General features: G+C 43.3%; 1 long non-coding RNA gene across 1 annotated transcript; it reads right to left on the reverse strand.

Moving 5' to 3' along the window:
* Nucleotides 1–15,271: 15,271 nt before the first annotated feature.
* LOC129779671 (uncharacterized) lies at nucleotides 15,272–16,034 on the reverse strand. The gene is made up of 3 exons (XR_008743734.1): nucleotides 15,750–16,034; nucleotides 15,561–15,683; nucleotides 15,272–15,507 (listed from the first exon to the last, which is right to left on the reverse strand). It is a non-coding gene; the product is annotated as an uncharacterized LOC129779671 (long non-coding RNA).
* Between the last annotated feature and the right edge of the window lie 3,260 nt (nucleotides 16,035–19,294).

Genomic DNA, 19,294 nt, shown 5'->3' on the forward strand with positions numbered 1-19,294 from the left:
TATGTATTGCCGCGACTAAGTAAAAGTTTATCGTTTGGATAGGAGGGATATGAAACGGGGACACAACGAAGGAAACATCATTAAACGTTGACATCGGCGTTTCTGAGGAACAGGTATAGATGAAGCAGAAGATCAGGATCACGGCTACCTAAGATATCCCGGACGGGGATATCCGATTGTCTGCCTTGTGCTCTTAGTGCTCTAGAGAGCTGAGAGCGAGCAGCATGGAACCGGATACACGACCAGACAACATGCTCGATGTCGTGGTAGCCATCGCCACAATCACAAAGATTGTTTGCTGCGAGCCCAATGCGATAGAGATGCGCGTTTAGGTTGTAGTGATTGGACATAAGCCGAGATATCACGCGAATGAAATCACGACCTATATTCAATCCCTTTTATTGTATTTATCACCATAAATTTTCTGGATTTTTCTGACAATGATAATTGTGTATAAGCACCTTCTTTATTCTTTATTCTTTATTATTATTTGATTCATCTGACAGAAATAGTCTTAATGAATAATCTATCACGTTTTAAAATACATGCAGTCTTCTTATACTATTAACAAATTGTGACGTGGACATTCCAAATTCAAACACTGATTCAACGGACGAAAACATGCGGATCATTGCACAAACAGGTTGGTTGTATCCATACAAAGTACGATGAAATCCCGGCTGCATTACGGATCGGTATCTTAGCATCCTACCCGAGGCTCGAAAGTCCAAAAGCGATAGGAGATAAGAGCAGTCGACATCGCCATTGAGTAGTTTAACTACAAACGTCGCTTGTTGAATCTTTCGTCTCCGATCAAGTGTTTCAAGTCCAAGCAAGCGACACCTGTCAGCATATGCTGGTAGGTTCAATGGGTCACGCCACAGTAAATTTCTGAGCGCAAACCGTACAAACCTCTTTTGCACTCGTTCAATCCTTAGGTTCCACGTGACATCATTAGGAGCCCAAACAGCAGATGCATTCTCCAGGATCGGGCGAACAAGTGAGCAATACAATGCTTTTAGGCAATGCGGGTCCTAATTTGCAAATTGCCTATAATGAATTTTTTCACATTCCTCGTCAGGACACACTCGTTAGTTGGCAGCGCATGTGGAGTGAAGATGAGTTCGGTCGTTGGTTACACACGATTATCCCTAAGGTTTCGACGAGTGCTTGGTTTAAGGGATTGCATGTAGGTCGTGATTTCATTCGCGTGATATCTCGGCTTATGTCCAATCACTACAACCTAAACGCGCATCTCTATCGCATTGGGCTCGCAGCAAACAATCTTTGTGATTGTGGCGATGGCTACCACGACATCGAGCATGTTGTCTGGTCGTGTATCCGGTTCCATACTACTCGCTCTCAGCTCTCTAGAGCACTGAGAGCACAAGGCAGACAATCGACAATCGGACCCGTTTCCAGCGATACCGCGTATCCTCAACTCAACCTCGGTGGAACCCGCCCAGTGAATTCAACCAGGAAGTATCTGGAACCGGAATGCATTGCTAAAGTTTCCATGGGAGCCCCGAATCCGCTCGACACAGTCGCGCCCTTTGAGGTATCCTGTCGTCGGAGTCATTCCGGTCCTGATGTCGACGAACGGATAGGGGTCTCCCATCCGCCTACTCAAGGCAAGTACTGCGATTCAAACAGTTTTGATTCTTCTGATGGACCTTCGCTTTCCAGCAAACGACTGTCAGTACGTACGCCAATTCACCAACGTACCGAGCTACATGCGTACTACCAGAACGTTGGTGGTATCAACACCCGCCTCAATGAGTATCGTCTCGCGTGCTCAGATGGTTGCTACGACATCATTGCTCTGACGGAAACTTGGCTCGACGACCGCACTCTCTCTAATCAAGTTTGTGGAGATAACTATGAAGTCTTCCGCACGGACCGAGATGAATTTAACAACACAAAGTCATCACCGACGCTGTCCACCGACGACTGAAAGCTCAGCTAATTAAAGAATCCGGATGGTCCTGCATCGAACAAGTGTGGGTTTCTATAAAACTGGAAGGTAGGAAGATGTATCTCTGCACAATTTATATCCCTCCTGATCGTACTCGAGATGTCACATTAATCGATGCGCATGTACAATCGGTGTCGACAATAGCTTCACGTGCGCTTCCTGCTGATGAAATTGTTGTATTTGGCGATTTCAATCTCCCAAATTTAAAGTGGCAATTTGGTTCTGGAAATTTCTTGTACGCTGATCCTGCCCATTCAACCTTCCATGCTGGAACGAATGCTTTACTCGACGGTTATAGCTATAATTTGCTTCAACAAATCAATTCCATTAGAAATGAAAATGACCGTATGCTCGATCTCTGCTTTGTGAGCAAACCTGATGAAGCTCCGATGTTATCAGTGGCACCTGCGCCCTTAGTGAAATCAGCGCCTCACCACCCTCCACTTCATTTCACTATGAATATCAGTTTGAATAGCTTCAGCATCGTTCCTACCGCCGTCCACTATGATTTTAAAAGTGCTGACTTTAATAGCATAACTGGAGTGCTTTTAGACATAGATTGGTATGAAATCTTGGACAAGGACGACGTCGATGCTGCTGTCCAAACCTACACGAACATTGTGAGCTATCTGATCGACAGACATGTTCCGAAGAAGTTTATACGATCATCCACTCATCAACCCTGGCAGACTACCGACTTTCGTCGACTCAAAACCGCTAAGAAGGCTAAGAAGCTGCACTTAGAAAATATTCGAAATACCGTCTCCCATCCTTGAAACAACGATACCTGCAACTGAACCATCAGTACCAAAAATCAAGCAAACGATGCTATTCAATCTATCTACGTCGTATTCAGCGCAAATTCAAGAGTAATCCTAAATCTTTCTGGAAATACGTCGATGAGCAGCGTAAGGAGTCTGGATTACCGTCTTCTATGTTTCACGATGGACATGAAGTGTCTGACACACAGGAAATTTGTAGCCTCTTTTCTGCTAAGTTTTCCAGCACTTTCTCGAAAGAGAATCTGTCCCTAGACCAGCTCTTGAGGGCCACAAGAAACGTTCCAATACAGAACAGTTCGTTGTTCCGAATCACCGTGGATAATGCAATGTTGGAATCGGGCATCAGCAAATTAAAATCCTCGAATTCCGTCGGACCAGATGGAATCCCAGCATCAATTATGAAAAAGTGCGCAGCAGGGCTGTTATTTCCACTATGGTTATTGTTAAATCTTTCATTGACAAAAGGCATCTTTCCATCGCTTTGGAAGAAGGCTCACATTTTCCCCGTTCATAAAAAAGGCGATAGAAGAAACGTCGACAACTACCGAGGTATCTCCGCTCTGAACGCGGCTTCTAAACTGTTTGAGCTTGTAGTCATCGAATCGATTTTCACTCACTGTAAACATTACATATCAATCGATCAACATGGTTTCATGCCGAAGCGTTCCACCACAATGAATCTTCTTTCGTTTACGACATACATTGCTGACGGAATGTCCGGAGGTATGTCCCAAACGGATGCGATTTACACGGACCTGTCCGCCGCCTTTGATAAAATCAACCATGACATTACGGTGGGTAATTTGGATAAGCTTGGCTTCAGCGGCAATGTTCTACATTGGCTCACATCATATTTGGTCGGACGCTCTCTCGCGGTTAAAATAGGCGATTGTTTCTCCGCAGAATTCCCTGCTACATCAGGAATACCTCAGGGGAGTCATCTCGGCCCTCTGATATTTCTCATCTATTTTAATGACGTAAATTTCGTCCTGGAGGGCCCTCATCTTCCATTCGCCGATGATATGAAAATATTTTTCCACGTTAACTCGGAGGCTGATGCCTTGTTTCTTCAACAACAACTTGAAATTTTCCAGAATTGGTGCGTGGAAAATCGTATGGCACTGAATCCAAGCAAATGTTCCACGATAACTTTCACAAGAAGGAAAGATCCTATTCGCTACAACTATTCTCTCGACGATGCTCCTCTAACTAAACTTGACTGCGTGAAGGATCTAGGAGTGTATTTAGACTGTAAACTGGATTTCAAAACTCACGTCAACTACGTGGTTGGAAAAGCTTCCCGTAGTCTTGGATTCATCATGCGCACTGCGAAGGATTTCACCGATGTACACTGCCTCAAATCTATGTTCAGCGCTCTAGTTCGTTCAAGTCTGGAATACTGTTCAGTAATTTGGAATCCGCACTATCTGAACGGAGTCAACAGAATCGAAGCTGTACAAAAGCGATTTGTCCGGTTCGCCTTAAGACGATTACCCTGGAGTAACCCCCATCAGCTACCTAGCTATGAAAGCCGGTGCCAACTAATGGCTCTTGACACGTTGCACGTGCGAAGGGATGTGAACCGCGCCTTATTTGTATATGATGTGCTATTGGCTAGGACAGAATGCCCAGTTATTCTGGAGAACATCAACCTTCTGGTTCAACCTCGAACTTTACGTGACCACGCTTTCCTCCGAGTTCCTTTTCGTCGTACCAATCATGGATACAACTCAGCCATATTGGGGCTTCAGCGTATGTTCAACAGAGTAGCTTCTGACTTCGACTTCCACTACTCAAGGAATGCGGTTCGGCAAAAATTGTTTGAACAAATACGTCGATTTCATTAATATCATTGGGGCGAAATTCCGCCTGTTGATAACGATTAAATAAATAAAATAAAAAATAAATAAAATAAAATCGTAGATCCCCGTCCGGGATATCTTAGATAGCCGTGATCCTGATCTTCTGCTTCATCTATACCTGTTCCTCAGAAACGCCGATGTCAACGTTTAATGATGTTTCCTTCGTTGTGTCCCTGTTTCATATCCCTCCTATCCGATCTATAAACTTTTACTTAGTCGCGGCAATACATACACACACTCTTTACAGATACACGGGCCAAAGGTTGTGCAGTCCACTGATGATTCAACAAGAGCCAAAGGTTGCACCGCTCATGACAACTCTACACGAGCTGATGATTGCGCCGGCTAGTGACCATTCTATCCTGGATTCCTCGAGTCGAGAAGACGCACCACGCTAGATATGGGGTACATACTAGGAGGGCGTTGCTGATTAATGGTCAGCTGCATCCCAATAGGAAGTATCCCGTGTCGGGCACACGTACAGAGCATTGGAGACAGAAACATCCCAATTACGAGAACACTTGTAATACTAACCTCGAGCCGACCGCGAGTAATCGGTTACATATTACTAACATAGATAATAAGAAAAACTGTCAAAATATTGAACTCCGGCCCCGTCAGGCTAACGCCATATGAGCCTTGATAAAAATATATATTTTGGAAAAAAAAAATGCGGGTCCTTGAAATCTTTGGCAATCTTGAATAGAAAACCAAGTTGTCGGTTTGCCCTAGATATGGTCCAGGTATAATGAGAATGGAAGGAAAGTTTAGGATCCAGCACTACGCCAAGATCTACCACTTCATCTACTCTCTCAAGAACATTTTCAACGATGTGATAGTCAAAAATGATTGGGTCCTTGGATCGATGAAAGGTCATTACATGGCATTTACCGATGCTAATAACAAGTTTGTTCTTGCGGCACCAGTGAACAAACTCATCGAGTAGCCTTTGAAGACGTAGACAATCCCCGATGCAACGTACCACGACATATTGGTGTGTTGCAAAAGTTTTGGAAAGGATGGATCAATACTTATACACTGCTTTCGGGGCCACATGTATATTTTAAACAGTGGTCGGTAAATGGCTGAATACAGCGAACATATAACTCATTATGATGATCCATTTATGATGGTAGCCTATGATTCAGCAACTCCTATCTCTATCTCCCCGTGGTACCGACTGGGATACGAGCAACCTTCGGAAAGATCGAGTAACCAACCTCGGTGGGACCTTAGGTCGTATGCAGACAGAGAAGGGGGCACTCGGGCCCCAAAGCTTAAGGTGTGTATACGATCCGTGCCGATAGTTGAATGGTGGAAGGGGCGATACAAATATGAAGCCGCGAACGGACCCTGTGGGGTACCGGGGCAAACCTCACAGTAATGTTGCCCTTGCTGTGGTATGGCAGGGTAGTCCACAGTCGACCATATATTTTCCCTAGCGACTCGTGGGAACCACATGAAAAGCAAAACCAACCCAATGCGAAGATCGAAGCGTATTCGTCACCCTAAGAAGTGTCCTTGTTGTGTGAACTCAGTAGCATCGTCGTCCTCATCGTCATCATCGTCCTCATCATCATCGTCCTCGTCCTCGTCCTCGTCCTCGTCCTCATCGTTATCCCCTTCTCCGGTTATAGATATAAATCCGGATGAAGAATCGAAGAGCGAGCAGCAATGGTCTGACCACCCATTAGCACCGTCATCGCCATCCGAAAGGACACAAGACCCACTGTACGAAGAATCAAAGAGCGAGCAGCATTGGTCTGACCACCCATTAGCATCGCCATCGTCATCCGAAATGACACAAGACCCACTACACGTGGAATCGAATAGTGAGCAGCAATGGTCTGACCACCCATTAGCAACGCCACCCTTATCAGTATCATGGGAACCACTAGCATCGTCATCCAGAGTGATGCTAGAGCAACTACCCCAGTCCCCTTCTGTAGACATAGAGTCGTTTGATACACAGCAGACGATCCAATTAGACTCTCTGAAAGAACTCAGAGTTGTCCTAGAGCCGATAGATGCTAGTCAATATGATATACAAACCATAAGACTATCTAGAACTGAAACAAGAATGTTCATCTTGCACCACTACGACATGGGTGATTCAGTGTCGGACACCCTCTTGGCATTGAATTCCACATATGGACAAACTGTTGCAAACCAATGACAGACATATGATCCACAAACAATGGTTGCAACAAACCGCCATCTGAAAAGGCCTTTTCGGAATCAAACTATTGGACCTCGATATCATACAAACCTTGCGCTCGATAATTGTTGTACGCAACTAAAGGATTTATGTTGTATAGAACAAAAACTTTGAATTTATTGTTCAAATTGATTTAAAGGCGCTCTTACACTGAAGATCCTTTCATTTCCATATTGAAGTAAAGAGAAGAAAGATAGTGCAGTTTTAAGAATAAATATTCAAAGTGTAAATTATAGTGAATAATAGGAACACTAAACGTAGGAAAACTCAATTTTATATTTTATTCCATGTTATTGAATTATGTTAAACTTCTAGGGATTTTTTAACCTACCACCGAATAAAGAATAAAGGTTCAAAAAATTGGAAAAGTTCCTGTTGCTCACGCAACATTTTAAAAAATCCGTTTACGCGATCGTAAACTATTTCCGTTGAATATGTCCAACAGAGGCGAACCAATTATTCCCGTGGAGAAGAGTTGTTCAATTTGTAAATCCCCTGATAACAGTCGGATGGTGGCATGTGATGAGTGTGGGCTGTGGTTTCATTTCGAGTTTGTGAACGTTAATCAGAGCATCCAGGACCGTGATTGGAGTTGTGACAAGTGTACAGCACCCAGAGCTCAAATCCCAGTCGGAGCTTCTACGCCAATCGCCGGTGTTTCCGCTGCCACACAAATGCAACAAACCGAATGTAATAATCAGCTTGTGAAGCAAATTGAATCGTTACACTTGAGATTGAATGAACAACAACGAGCGTTTGAAAAAGTACTGCAACAGAGAAATAATGCAACAGAGAAAGAATCTTGATTTCAATGTATCACAAGAATCGAATAAGCGCGAATTTAGACGATTTTTTTGTTAGCTTACGGTGTTGTCAGTTTTAAAATTTGTGTTGTTAGTTTAAGTTAGTTTAAGTACTAATGTCATTGGGATGGAAATCATCTGTTGGCAAATACAAAGAAATACAAATACAAAAAATTTAATTGAATGCGAAGGTTGAACAGATGCAGAATAATGTTGGGCAACGTAACGCTAGATTAACAGGTGCAATTCCTAAAGCCTGTTCAACTATGGTGCCTGACCAATCCGAAAAATTACTCGAGCAAGAACTAAAGCTTCTAGAAGAGAAGCAATCGTTAGAGAAAAGACACATCGAAGAGCGTATGGCGCTGTTACAGCGTAGGCTTGAAGGAGCAGCAATTCCAACAGCGGAAGCAAGTAGGCCTCCCCCGAATGTGGCAGAATTCAGAACAATGCAGAATTGGAACGAAATGGACTTTAACAACTTTTTACTAACTAGTTCAGGTATCGAGCTAAGCCGAAATCAGTTAGCGGCACGCCAGGCGGTAGCAAGACATTTACCTACTTTTTCCGGAAATCCAGAAGAATGGCCACTTTTCATCGCAAGTTTTGAAAGTTCAACAAGAATGTGTGGCTATAGTGATGAAGAGAATTTGCTTCGTCTTCAGCGCTGCTTACGTGGAAAAGCTCTTGATGCAGTACGATACCGACTACTTCACCCGTCTGGCCTAGCAGGCGTGATTGTTACTCTGCGTACATTATTTGGTAGACCTGAAATAATAGTTCATTCACTAGTTGAGAAGATTCGGGAAATGCCGCCGCCCAAAGCAGAGAAATTGAACACACTTATCGAATTTGGTGTGGCTGTTCAAAACGTTTGTGCCACCATAAAAGCATGCGGCCTCGATGAATATTTATGTAATGTAGCCCTGCTTCAGGAACTTGTAGACAGATTACCCCCGTCTATAAAATTGAATTGGGCAATGCACCGATTAACGCAGACTTCTATTACATTATCATGCTTCGGAGATTGGCTGGGGAAATTAGTTGAAGCAGCTTGTACTGTAACAGTGACGCCAACATACTGTCCCTCAAATACAGAACGCCGTGTACGGAAAGAGAGTAATTTTTTTAACGTGCATTCCGAGGGCATAAATAACACAACAGATTTCGAAGAGATGCAACCAAAATCACAACAGATTGGCCCTAAAAAGTTTCCCGCGTGTATGGGGGCATGCGAAGCCCTCCAAAATTGTAGACGGTTTCAGGCAATGACTGTTACGAATCGATGGTTCATAATCAAAGAACATAGACTTTGTCGTAAATGTTTGCGGAGGCACTTTGGAGCGTGTGATGTAAAAACACCCTGTGGCAGAAATGGTTGCACCTTTATGCACAACACTATGTTGCATGACGATGTTAGATACAGCCAAGCAGGCATAAATAGAAACATGATGTATCAAAACAATACCGAAAGCTGTAACACTCATATGGAATTTACATGCAAGATTCTTTTTAAATATATTCCCGTGATGGTTCACGGACGGAATAAATCAATAGAAACGTATGCATTTCTCGACGATGGTTCGTCATCAACGCTCATGGAGCATAGTCTGATGGATGAATTACAACTCGAAGGCTCACCACATCCTTTGTGCCTCAACTGGACTGCAGGGCAACACCGATACGAAAAAGAATCGATGAAACTCTCCGTCAAAATATCTGGAGTGAATAATCAACGAGAATTTATGCTTTCTGAAGTTCACACTGTCAAAAGTCTATCGCTTCCATCGCAGTCTTTATTAATACGTGAATTAACAGATAAATACGATTACCTCAATGGCTTACCTATAAAGTCATATGAAAACGTTTGCCCTAGAATTCTTATTGGTACCAATAATTGCTATTTGGGGCATGCAATCAATAGTCGAGAAGGTAACACAAATGAACCTGTTGCAGCAAAAACCCGACTTGGGTGGTGCATCTTTGGTCCATGTGCAATCGGCTGTGGATCGCTTAATGCTCACCATAGAGCATACCACGGAGTTCGAGTATGTGAGTGCAACAAAGAAGCAGATGAAAACATGAATGAAGAACTAAAAATGTATTTTTCCATTGATAGTCTCGGGATTTCCAAATACAACGATCCGATTCTATCAAAAGACAATGAACGAGCTCTAGAATTACTCTCATCTCAAACACAATTGAAGGATTGTCGTTACGAGACAGGTCTTCTTTGGCGATATTACGATGCAAAACTACCAAATAACAAATCAATGGCGTTGAAACGTCTGAACTGCCTGGAAAAAAGAATGAAGCGAGACAATGAATTAGCAGAAATAATGAAATCGAAAATAAAAGAATATGAACAAAAGGGTTACATTCGTAAACTAGATGCGCATGAAATTAAGATAAATCACCCGCGAATCTGGTATTTGCCGATTTTCCCCGTAGTAAACCCGAACAAACCGGGAAAAATACGAATCGTTTGGGACGCAGCTGCATCTTATAGAGGAGTTTCACTCAACTCATTACTATTAACCGGTCCCGACCAGCTTAACTCACTGCTGTCAGTACTGTACAAATTCAGAGAATTCCGTATCGCCCTAACAGGCGACATTCGAGAAATGTTCCACCAGGTTCTCATCAATGAAAACGATAAGCAAAGTCAACGGTTCCTCTGGAGAGACGGTGATGCAACTCGCAATCCAGATGAATATGTCATGAGAGTAATGACATTTGGAGCGACATGCTCACCTAGCTCCGCACAATTTATAAAAAATTTAAATGCTGAGAGATTCCAACTCCGATATCCTAGAGCATCCGAATGTATCATAAAATAACATTATGTTGATGATCTTTCTACCAGTGTTGAAACAGAAGAAGAAGCAGTCAGGCTAGCTCGTGAAGTACGATTTATACACTTTCAAGCTGGTTTTGAGATACGAAATTGGCTCTCCAACTCGAATAAGGTGTTGACGACATTAGGAGACATGCATGTTGAAGAAAAGAACATGAATATTTGTACCGAAATGGCAACCGAAAAAATCCTCGGAATGTATTGGTGCACACGAAGTGATGTTTTCACCTTCCGACTTTCCGCAAGGCACGACATGGAACTACTCTCTGGATGCAGAATTCCCACAAAAAGAGAAGTTTTGAAAACTCTAATGACCATTTACGATCCCATCGGCCTTATAGCCAATTTCCTGATGTTTCTTAAAATACTTATGCAGGAAATATGGCGATCTGGGACCGGGTGGGATGATAGTATATCACCAGTACTGTATGAGAAATGGAAAACCTGGCTGAGAATCCTGCCCATGGTCGAATCTGTTCGAGTGCCACGATGCTACCGTCAACTTACCACAATTCAAAATACAAACATCCAGCTCCATATTTTCGTAGATGCAAGCGAGAATGGCATCTCAGCAGTGGCGTACTTTAGGTTCAAACAAAATGATATTGTAGAATGTGCGCTAGTAGGATCCAAGACTCGCGTAGCGCCTCTTAAATACTTGTCCATCCCACGTCTGGAACTACAATCAGCAGTAGTTGGAGCACGACTTTCGAATAGCATAATCGAATCACATAAGATGGAAATCTCAGAGCGATATTTTTGGACCGATTCACGAGATGTTTTATGTTGGCTTTGATCGGATCATAGGCGGTATAGTCAATTTGTTGCAGTCAGGATAAGCGAGTTACTTGAGAGCACTTCGATGAATAACTGGAGATGGATCTCAACGAAATTCAATGTAGCTGATGAAGGTACGAAATGGCAAAAACTTCCAACGTTTTCTTCATCTAATCGATGGTTCCGTGGTCCAGAATTTCTGTGGCTGCCCGAAAACGAATGGCCACAAGAAAAACAGGAAGTGGGTTATATCTATGGTATAACCGCAAGGGTGACGTAGGACTATCGTTGATTTAGAGATCATTTGTTTGAAGCAGAATCTAAATCCATTCTGAATGAATGAATAAATGAATATTTGGGGGACTTCGAAAACGAGAGCGTTACGTTGGAGGCATAAGGATTTATGCATCCAATATAGGATACGAAAAACCTTGTTCTGAAGAATTATCTTCAGAAGCTTTCCTGCTAACTGTACTTGAGTGACAAATCACAAACCCAAATGTATTATATGGATATTTTATGGATAGAAAACAATAAAATAAACTCTTTCGCTTGAATGTAATTTTAAATTCCAAGGGGAACTGGCAGATTATTTTCCAGCAACGATTAGATATTTCCACATTTTTCTCGATACTGGAAGCCCACCAGTGGTTAATGCTAATTCGATAACCACCTGTTAATAGCACTTGATTGAAACATATTTGGTCACAGTGTTACATGGATAGAAAACATTAAAATAAACTCTTTCACATGAATGTAATTTTAAATTCCCAGAGGAACTGGCTGATTATTTTCAGTAACGATTAGATATTTCCACATTTTCCTCGATACTGGAAGCCCACCAGTGGTTAATGCTAACTCGATAACGATCTGTTAATAGCACTTGATTGAAACATATTTGGTCACAGTGTTACATGGATAGAAAACATTCAAATAAACTCTTTCACATGAATGTATTTTTCAATTCCCAGAGGAACTGGTCGATTATTTTCCGGATCTTTCTCGATGCCATTCATCCAAATGAAAAGAATTCCGTGCGTGTATGTGTGTGTGTAGCGGCTGCTTCGATAGTCACCTTCTCTTCTCCTGAAGGATCGGCTTCTCTGTGCTCCCTCACAGTCTCAAACAAACTGCTTGCGTTTCAGGGGAGATCTCGATCCTTCGCTGTCCAGCACTCTCAGCAACAATGTTGTCTTGTCGATGTGCTCACGAAAAATGAATGCGTCTCACCATCAGAATATCGCTTGAGTATGCTTTTTGTGCGTGATTGAATCGAGAGAAGGCGTGGTTTACGATGGCAATTTGGAAGGCAAACTAGAGGGGAATGAACTCTCTGAGCTCGGAACTTTCGACGACTGAGCAATAATCGATTGCGGACGCATACAATATTGGATACGGAAATATCCTACTGATGGGGAAGAATAATCAGAAGCTATCCTGTTAATTGCGATTGATTGGAAAATCACAAAACCAAATGTATTTGGTCACAGTGTTACATGGATAGAAAACATTCAAATAAACTCTTTCACATGAATGCATTTTTAAATTCCCAGAGGAACTGGCAGATTATTTTCCAGCAATGATTAGATCTTTCCGGAACTTTCTCGATGCTGAATGGCATCCTAACGGAAAGAGTTCTGCGCGTGTATGTGTCGATCCTTCGCCGTCCACCTCCTCCAGCACGTTAGGCAACGATGTTGTCTTGTCGATGTCCTCACGAAAAATGAATGTGTCTCACCACCAGAATATCGCTTAAGTATGCTTTTTGTGTGTGATTGAATCGAGAGAAGGTGTGGTTTACGATGGCAATTTGGAAGGCGAACTAGAGGGGAATGAACTCTCTGAGCTCGGAACTTTCGGCGACTGAGCAATAATCGATTGCGGGCGCATACAATATTGGATACGGAAATATCCTACTGATGGGGAAGAATAATCTTCTGAAGCTATCCTGTTAATTGCGATTGATTGAATAACCACAAAACCAAATGTATTTGGTCACAGTGTTACATGGATAGAAAACATTCAATTAAACTCTTTCACATGAATATATTTTGAAAATTCCCAAAGGAACTGGCAGATTATTTTCAGTAACGATTAGATATTTCCACATTTTCCTCGATACTGGAAGCCCACCAGTGGTTAATGCCAACTCGATAACCACCTGTTAATAGCACTTGATTGAAACATATTTGGTCACAGTGTTACATGGATAGAAAACATTCAATTAAACTCTTTCACATGAATATATTTTGAAAATGCCCAAAGGAACTGGCTGATTATTTTCAGTAACGATTCGATATTTTACATTTTCCTCGATACTGGAAGCCCTGGATACTGAATATATTTTGAAAATGCCCAAAGGAACTGGCAGATTATTTTCAGTAACGATTAGATATTTCCACATTTTCCTCGATACTGGAAGCCCACCAGTGGTTAATGCCAACTCGATAATCACCTGTTAATATCACTTGATTGAAACATATTTGGTCACAGTGTAACATGGATAGAAAACATTCAATTAAACTCTTTCACATGAATATATTTTGAAAATTCCCAAAGGAACTGGCAGATTATTTTCAGTAACGATTAGATATTTCCACATTTTCCTCGATACTGGAAGCCCACCAGTGGTTAATGCCAACTCGATAACCACCTGTTAATAGCCGCGCGTGTATGTGTGTGTAGCGATGTCTTCCCAGGGAACCGTTTGTGGCATCACTCTCCTCCTGATAGATTCCCTTCTGGCCTAGGGTGCACAAACAGGCTCTTGGTGACACCGTTCATCCGCGCTTTCATGATAAATAAAGAGCTTCACCGCAACAGCGACAACATGCTCCAAACGCTGTTCAATTAGAACTGAGTGGATTTCCGAGCGCCGCTCGCTTATATACCGATTGGTGATTTCAATAGCCTGTTTTGAAAGCAATTTTAAGACAATTGAAACAAGTTTTTGGATCAAAAAGTAACAAGTATATAACGCGTAGACATTTTATCTTTCGAATGAAGTGTTTATCATACCATTTCGTTCAGTTGTTTAGGAGCTATTAACGCTCAAAATCTCGGTCTCCGGCGTAACGCTTTCGTTTTCGAAACTTTGATTTTACACCCCGGTATAGAAATGAAAGACGTAGTCCTACGTCAAAAAGAGACACAGAGACGACCACAGAAGAGTTACGTTCGAGTGTTTTGCATCATACACTTCATGAGCCGTTGATAAATTCGCATGAATTCTCAAAATGGAAGCGTTTACTCCGAGTTGTCGCATATGTTCTTCGTTTCGTATCAAACATTCACCTGAAAAGGAAGCGTAAATCAATAACCATCGGACCACTTACACAAGTCGAGTTTCAAGAAGCAGAACGTTTCCTATACCGACAGCTGCAACAACAAACATATCCAGAGGAAGTGAAGCTACTGCATAATCCGGAAACAAGTGAACGCCTACTTCCAAAAACAAGTAATTTATATAAACTTAGCCCAGTTGTAGACAAACATGGTGTTCTTCGCATGCGTGGTCGTATTGATGCATGTACATTCGCTTCCGCCTGTTGCAAGCAACCAATTTTGCTTCCGAAAAGAGATCATGTAACAGACTTATTGATAGCTGACTACCACCAGAAATACCAACACATCAACCATGAAACCGCTATGAACGAAATCAAACAGAAATTTTACATTCCGCAACTTAGATCAGCATACAATCGTGTGCGCCGAAATTGTCAATTATGCAAAATTCGTCGAGCAAATCCTCAACCACCCATCATGGGGAATCTTCCAGCAGCTCGACTTGCAGCATTTACTCGTCCGTTTTCCTACACTGGAATAGACTATTTCGGACCCATCATGGTGGTAGTAGGACGAAGAGTGGAGAAACGCTGGAGAGTATTATTGACCTGCTTAACAATCCGTGCGATTCACATCGAGATCGCACATTCTTTAACAACTGACTCGTGTATTCTCGCTGTGCGGAATTTTATTGCACGTAGAGGATCTCCTATTGAAATCGTCAGCGATCGTGGTACAAATTTTATTGGCGCTAGCCGCGAATTACGTGCAGTCCTACAACAACTTAGCCAAGAGAGGATGATGGAGTACTTCGAGGGTCCGGACACCAAGTGGACCTTTAATCCGCCAGCTTCACCGCACTTTGGAGGTTGTTGGGAAAGAATGATTCAGTCGGTTAAAAAGGTGTTGAACCAGATGAAGTTCCCTCGACATCCTACTGATGAGATCCTGCAAAATATGATGATAGAAGTGGAAATGATGATTAATTCACGCCCACTCACTCATGTACCGTTAGATGATGAATCCTGTTTTCCATTGACTCCTAACCACTTTTTAATGGGCTCGTCTAATGGTAGTAAACCGTTGATCCCCTTTGACGGCAGTTCATCGATGCTGAAGAAATCCTGGAAGATGTCACAAGTTTATGCCAACGAATTTTGGAAGAAGTGGATTTCTGAATATCTTCCAACCTTGACACGAAGAACAAAATGGTTCCAGCCGATAAAACCCATCGAGAAGGGAGACATCGTATTAATAGTAGACAGCAATCTCCCTCGAAACTGTTGGCCCAAGGGTCGGGTCGTGGATGTGGTGTTTTCCAAAGATGGTCAGGTTCGTCGAGCAGCCGTTCAAACTTCACATGGAATATTGGAGAGGCCGGCCGTGAAAATCGCCGTTTTAGATGTCGGTTTGAATATAAGTAAGCCGAACGAGATTCGTCGTACCGTGGGGGAGTGTTGCAAACCAATGACAGACATATGATCCACAAACAATGGTTGCAACAAACCGCCATCTGAAAAGGCCTTTTCGGCCTTTTTTTTGTTGTACGCAACTAAAGGATTTATGTTGTATAGAACAAAAACTTTGAATTTATTGTTCAAATTGATTTGAAGGCGCTCTTACACTGAAGATCCTTTCATTTCCATATTGAAGTAAAGAGAAGAAAGATAGTGCAGTTTTAAGAATAAATATTCAAAGTGTAAATTATAGTGAATAATAGGAACACTAAACGTAGGAAAACTCAATTTTATATTTTATTCCATGTTATTGAATTATGTTAAACTTCTAGGGATTTTTTAACCTACCACCGAATAAAGAATAAAGGTTCAAAAAATTGGAAAAGTTCCTGTTGCTCACGCAACAGACAAACTGTTACTCGTAGAACGGTTACGATGTGGTACAAAAAGTTCGATACCGACAGGAACTGCGCGGATCGTCCACGCAAAGGCCGTCCGAAGGCAATCGATAACACAGCAACACTGCTTGCTGATGTGAAACAAAACAGCCAGCAATCTACGAGGTCTATGGCCCAGAAATACAACTGTTCGGCAGCGACTGTTATGCGAACGTTGCATAAACTAAACTATGTGCCCAAAAGAATGGGATACCACCCACACAAGCTAGACCCAGTCAACCTTGCAAAGCGGGTGAAACTAGCCCAACGACTACTCAGACAAAGTGAACGAGACCAGGGTATGCTCGATAATTTGGTCACTTGTGATGAATCTAAGATACCCATGTTTGCGCCTTACAGAGGCATACATTGGATCGAAAAAGGCGCCATGCCGAAGACAATCGCCAAAGACAGGATGAATCGCAAGTGGAACATGCTCTGTGTGTTTTGGGATCGACGAGGCATTATACACTGGGAATTGCTAGACAAGGGTGTATCTGTTAACCGTAAACGATATCAGAAGCAGCTGGAAAAGGTGGCTGGTATACTGGGAGTGAGTAAACATAGGCCGGTACCCCTACTACACGATAACGCTCCGTGCCATAGGGCACATGAAACGATAGATAAGGCGAGGAGCCTGGGATTTAACATATTGAACCATCCTCCTTACTCACCAGACATCAGTCCATCGGACTACCATTTATTCAGGTCATTGAGTAATAAGCTTAGGAATAAATTCTTCAAGACTAAGGATGAGATGAGCGCATTCCTAAAAGAGTTCTTCGATAGCAAGCCTCCTACGTTCTATGCCAGAGGCATAGATTCCCTACCTGCGAGGTGGAATCGGGTCATAAAATACGGTGGTAAATACTGCTTCTAGGTCAGTGTTATGTCATGTATGTTATGTGTTGTGTATCGTCCAATAAAAAAGAGAGAAGCCCCCCTAAATGTGTGGGGCTTCTCTCTTTTTTATTAAATTCCCCTGCGCCTTAATCTATGCAACACGCATTACATCTGGTTCTACGGCTAAGTCCCAGAAACGAGGTCATAAGTCGAATAAGGCTTCTCTCTTTTTTCATTAAATCGCATTGCGCCTGGTAGTATGCAATCGTGCGTGTGTGTGAAATCATCCCATGGCCTGGAATAACAACTGTCAAGTGTTGTCCCCCAGCACAACACAGCACACAACAGTCTGCGCGAGCCAACGCCCGCAGTACGCAGCATCGGCGATAAGTACGATAATGCTATAACACCAAGTGCGTGTGTGAAGCCATTCCCCTCGCTGGATATTACTTTACTTTTTTTAATTTCATCCTGCGCCTGGTAGTATGCAACCGCGTGTGTGTGTGAAACCATTCCATGTCCTGGAATGACAAGTCTCAAGTGCACAACACCTGCACACCAGCACCCGCAGTACGCAATGTGTAAAACACTGCCCCGCCGACAATAACACTAAGTCCCAGAAAGCGTCCAAGTCCCCCCAGCATACAGCACACAACAGCGCTGCGCGAGCCAACCCCCGCAGTACGCAATGTGTAAAACACTGCCCCGCCGACAATAACACTAAGTCCCAGAAAGCGTCCAAGTCCCCCCAGCATACAGCACACAACAGCGCTGCGCGAGCCAACCCCCGCAGTACGCAATGTGTAAAACACTGCCCCGCCGACAATAACACTAAGTCCCAGAAAGCGTCCAAGTCCCCCCAGCATACAGCACACAACAGCGCTGCGCGAGCCAACCCCCGCAGTACGCAATGTGTAAAACACTGCCCCGCCGACAATAACACTAAGTCCCAGAAAGCGTCCAAGTCCCCCCAGCATACAGCACACAACAGCGCTGCGCGAGCCAACCCCCGCAGTACGCAATGTGTAAAACACTGCCCCGCCGACAATAACATTAAGTCCCAGAAAGCGTCCAAGTCCCCCCAGCATACAGCACGCAACAGTTTGTTTTATTTCTTACCCGCAGTACGCAGTGTGTATAACATCGACATCGGCGTGTACATGACTATTGAAAAAAAACACATTCACACATTGGTCACACATCATCATCTTTACCTACGGATCAACTATTGAAACAAGTAACCAACTATTGAAACAACCAACACCTTAGGCACGGCACAAGTACAAGTACGAGTTCGATAGTAGGGTTACCCCCCATCGGAATATGACCGACACCCGGCACTGGTACCGATTGCGGTGCGTGAACATTTCCCGACCCAGCATGGTGTCTCGGCTAGCGGTACAAGTCTATCCAAGGCACTCCTATAACGATGCCCCCAGTGCGGTATATACCCATGCCGAGGCACCGTTGGTATGACCATGTTTACACTATTGTGGGGAAAGTTGGTGAGTGAAAAGTTTGAGGCATAACTTGCGAAGCTTGTATGGATGTTCGGTAGTACGATGCCGTACGGGTGGGGTCAAGTTACTGTCGGTAGGGTCGAACGTCTATCGAATCCAGTGAGTCTGGTCGGCACCCGGAAGGGTAAACCTTTTGAGCTTGTATCGAATTCAGTGAGTTTCGTGTGTCGAACCCCTACCCTCACTACGGGGTGAGACGTACGTACTCCAGTGTGTGGTGTCGTGTCGTGCGTTGAACGTCGAAGGGGCATAAGGCGATTGTGGCTTTCTCGTGTGCCATGCGAACCCTGTGCAGTACGGTGTGTCGAACATTGAAATACCTCCCATGTAAGACGCATCGCATCAGTGCAGCTAGTAGCACCACACGGGTAGTTACCGCTCTCTCGCTCCGAGTTTTTTTTCTCCCTTGTTATGCCTCCTCAGCGTATGCTGTAGGTATGCAGTAGGGGGAAAAAAGCGTGCGCTCGCTCGCTCGTCT

This window comes from Toxorhynchites rutilus, chromosome 3, assembly GCF_029784135.1.
Source record: "Toxorhynchites rutilus septentrionalis strain SRP chromosome 3, ASM2978413v1, whole genome shotgun sequence".
Taxonomy (NCBI): Eukaryota; Metazoa; Arthropoda; class Insecta; order Diptera; family Culicidae; genus Toxorhynchites; species Toxorhynchites rutilus.